This window comes from Gossypium hirsutum, chromosome A07, assembly GCF_007990345.1.
Source record: "Gossypium hirsutum isolate 1008001.06 chromosome A07, Gossypium_hirsutum_v2.1, whole genome shotgun sequence".
In the NCBI taxonomy this organism is placed as follows: domain Eukaryota; kingdom Viridiplantae; phylum Streptophyta; class Magnoliopsida; order Malvales; family Malvaceae; genus Gossypium; species Gossypium hirsutum.
In genome coordinates, this window is record NC_053430.1 from 4,376,820 (window position 1) to 4,381,246 (window position 4,427).

Consider the following 4,427-nt stretch of genomic DNA (forward strand, 5'->3'; position numbering starts at 1 on the left):
GATGCAGATCTTGTCTTCCCATACTGGTGGCGAAGTAGATCGCAGAAAACAGATCTTGTCTTCATGTATTGGCGTGAAGTAGATCGAAGATAGCAGGTCTATCTTCCTATTGGTAGAAGTGGATCGAGATGCAGATCTTGTCTTCCATATTGGTGGCGAAGAGATCGAAGAAAGCAGATCTTGTCTTCATGTATTGGCGTGAAGTAGATCGAAGATATCAGATCCTATCTTCCTATATTGGTAGGAAGTGGATCGAAGATGCAGATCTTGTCTTCCCATATTGGTGGCGAAGCAGATCGAAGAAAGCAGATCTTGTCTTCATGTATTGGCGTGAAGTAGATCGAAGATATCAGATCCTATCTTCCTATATTGGTAGGAAGTGGATCGAAGATGCAGATCTTGTCTTCCCATATTGGTGGCGAAGTAGATCGAAGAAAGTAGATATTATCTTCCTATATTGGTAGGAAGTGGATCGAAGATGCAGATCTTGTCTTCCCATATTGGTGGCGAAGTAGATCGAAGAAAGTAGATATTGTCTTCCCATATTGGTGGCGAAGGTAGATTGCCAGGATAAAGCAGATCTTGTCTTCATGTATTGGCGTGAAGTAGATCAAAGGTAGCAGATCCGGTCTTCCTATATTGGTAGGAAGTGGATTGACGATGCAGATCTTGTCTTCCCATACTGGTGGTGAAGTAGATCGAAGAAAGCAGATCGACAATGGCGGATTTTACCTCCCTGACTACAGTGGAGTACATTGAAGCCAATAACTCTATCTCCCTGCATTCAACAGTGGAATAGAGTGAAGAGCACAAGTCTTATCTCCCTAAGCAGTAGTGGAGCAGACTAAAAACACAAATCTCATCCCCATAGAGTCGTAACAGAGCAGATTGAAGCTTAGATCTTATCTTTATGAAGTTACATTGGAGTAGATCGAAGCTACAAGGCATATGTCAGAAAATGTAGTAGATTGAATCTAAAGCTACAAGATGCAGTGGATTGGAAGAAGATTATCTGAACCAGAAGAACACCAATGAAGTCAAGACCCAGCAAGACCAGGCAAAATTGGCCTTGCATTATGTCTTTGCTCCATTCCCGTTACACGACAATGAGCAAAGAGGGGCAGCTGTACAAGCCCATTTTGCCCGGGCCCATACCAGCAAACCAACACCAGCCCGAAATAGCCTAGCCCGATAAGCCCAAGTCTCCAAATTTTTTTGGAAAGCCAGAAACCCTAAGGTTTCTGGCGCCGTTGCCCATACCCTGCTCCACTATGGTGGCCCCTTACCCCCCTCGTCCACCGCGCCCACGACCTGCAACAGAGACAGAGACAACAGCAAAAGCAGCATGCGAGGAATGGGGGCAAAGAATAAACAAAACAGAAACGAAAAACAAGAGAAATGAATCGGCTTTAAAAAGCCAAAATCAAGAACAACAGAGGGACCTTTTTTTCTCTTTTTTTCTCTCTTCGGGAGTTTTTCCTTTCATTTTTCAATTGTAGTATTACTTAAGAATACAAGTAATAAAAGCAGATCGAAGTAAGAAAGACCAAAAACAGAAAGGCAGAGATCTAAGGTCCTTTTTTATTCCAAAAACTCATCTATTAGATATTTTTTTTACATAGCATAGGTTTATAAAAAGGAAATAGCAAAAAAATAAAAAATTTTACCTTTCCGGCCACCGCGTGCGGTGGCCGGCGCCGGCGCCGGCGAGCCTCCGGCGGCCGTCCGGTGACCCCTCCCCCTTCGCCGGAAATCGCTCCGGGCTTCCCTCTCCTCTCTCCCTTTTTTTTTTTCTCCCTCAGCTTTACAAATGATTTTTTTGAAATTTTTTTGACTTTTATAGGGGGTCAAAACGCACCGTTTTGGACCCCCAGTTTAAACAAATAAAACGACGTCGTTTTGGCATGGATCAGGTCGACCCGACCCGACCCGAGGAAGGTCCGCGTGTTTCCATACCTGAGGGGCTATTTGCAACTTTGGTCCTTCTGTATTTATTCGATTTTAAATTAATTCCTTTTGTTCAATATTATTGTCTTTTTAATTCGGCCCTGAACTTTCGCCTGTCTTTCGATTTTGTCCCCAACCCTTTGGTGCACCGAGCAACATACACGTGTCCCTATAAGGGTTTTATTACTCTATCGGTCCCTGATATTTGCGCGCATTTCCATTTTGGTCTTTCTTGTTTGTTTTATTGTAGTTTTACCCTGTAATTTCATTTTGCTCTCGATTTCATCCTATATTTTGTTTATTGGTTAATTTAATTTTTTTAAGACTCTTATTATTAAACTAACTATTATTATTATATTTGTTATCTTTTATTACTATTTTTATTATATACACTTTTTTAATTTATATACTTGTACCCATTTATATGTATGTTTTATACTTTATAATTTATATATATATACATATAGACCCGTATATATTTCTCTTACGAATACATATATACTAATATATCTTCTTTTATCCTTTTTATACACGCATACATACATATATGTATATACCTATACAAGCTTTTACATTTAATTGCTTTAAATCATACTTATACATATATATGTTTTCATATTTTTTTATTATACATATATAGAAATGTTTTCCTTATAGGCGTATGAATATTTTATATATATTTTATAGTTTGGATCAATCTTTTCGTTATTATTTGTTAATTTCAATGTTCATTTATTTATTTATTCATATGTTTATTCTTTAAAATGTTTTAGTTTTTTTATTTACTTGTATATCGATGATTGATTATTTACTTATTTATTTCATTCTTTACGCATATTATTTTGTGCCCAATATCATATTTATAATTCTATTATGCATATAAATGCCATATTTCAAAAAAAGGGGGAAAACATTTTCGATGGAGGCAATATTTAGCGTTTGGAAACTCGAGGAAACGTGCCCTAACGTGCTGGGTTTCGATTTCTCGTTTGACTAAATAGCCAAATATCCTCTTAAAGCTTCAAAGTATGGTTTCATTAAACTATAAGGTGATCTTGGTTTCGATGGTTTAGAGTATCGTGTCCTAACGTGCTGGATGTGATATTCCTTCGGAGCAAAAGAATCTTATGTTTCAATTCACGATATCAGATTTTCTTTTAAGGATCGCATCTTTTAAAACTCTTCAAATTTTCAATTTTCGACACTAAAACACTAATTAATCAACTAGGTACCAATTTTGGGCGTATCGAGGGTGCTAATCCTTCCTCGTGCGTAACCGGCTCCCGAACTCATTTTTTTTCTGAATTTCGTAGACCAAAATGGTTGTTTTTATAAAATTAGATCATTTATAAAAAAACAACCACTTTTTGAGGTGACCCGATCACACCTCATCAAAAAAGATTGGTGGCGACTCCCGTTTTCGTTTTTTTAAATCCAAGTCGACCCCGTTTTCATCCAAAAATGGTGTCAACAATTACCGATGATTTTGGTTTTACCTTTACCATCTCCAATCAATGCCACATGCGTCTTATCGGAGCTGAATTCCACATTCTCCACATAAACCCTTGCCTTAACATGTATGACAAATTTGTGGGGATTTTTTGTTTGGCTTCATTAATGTTTGTGATCTTTGTCCTTAATATAATTAAAAATGAGTAAATCGATTGAAAGATTAATTTATCGTTTATCAAGTTTAATTGGAGAAATGTTTTATCTTGATTATTAGAGCGAATGACTTTCGAAAGATAGAGACATTAATGTAATTGACTACACTGATAATACATCGAAAATGACCCAAGTAGAATAGATCCTAGACCTGTTTATAGATTCATTCACTTGTGGCGTTCATAGTGTAACATATATTAATTCTAAGTGGATGATTGACTATGTATACGTGACTCGTATACTTTATTGTAAAAAAAAACTTGAGTTCAAATACAAAAGAAACTGAAAGTTGGTACGTTGATATATTAACTTCTACGGCATGTAGCATCATTCCATAATTGTGAAATTCATAGCCCAATAAAGGGTAAATGATATTCTCTCATCGACATTACATGATAGATGAAAGTTAATATAGCCACGAGTTATTTATTTTTTTGATAAATGATTTGATTACTATTATAATAATTAACTTTTAATGAAGAAATATGTAATAGTTACCATAAGATAAAATGTGATCATATTAAGAGAATGGATTTATCTTAAAGAGATTAACAATATCATATAAGGGTAATACACTTATGACAAAATTATTGGACGAGCGCTTATTGTGTAACTTTCGTAATGGTATATAATAAGGGATAACTCAGTCATGACACTTTAATGCAATGATTTCGTGACTAAATAATGTTGTAATTAATAGGTGAAAGGTTGGAACTTAATTACAAATTATTTGATCCCTAATTATATATATGTCCAATTAGTCCCTCCACTAGCTCGAGATAACAAAAAATGAATTGCATATATAAACAAATGAA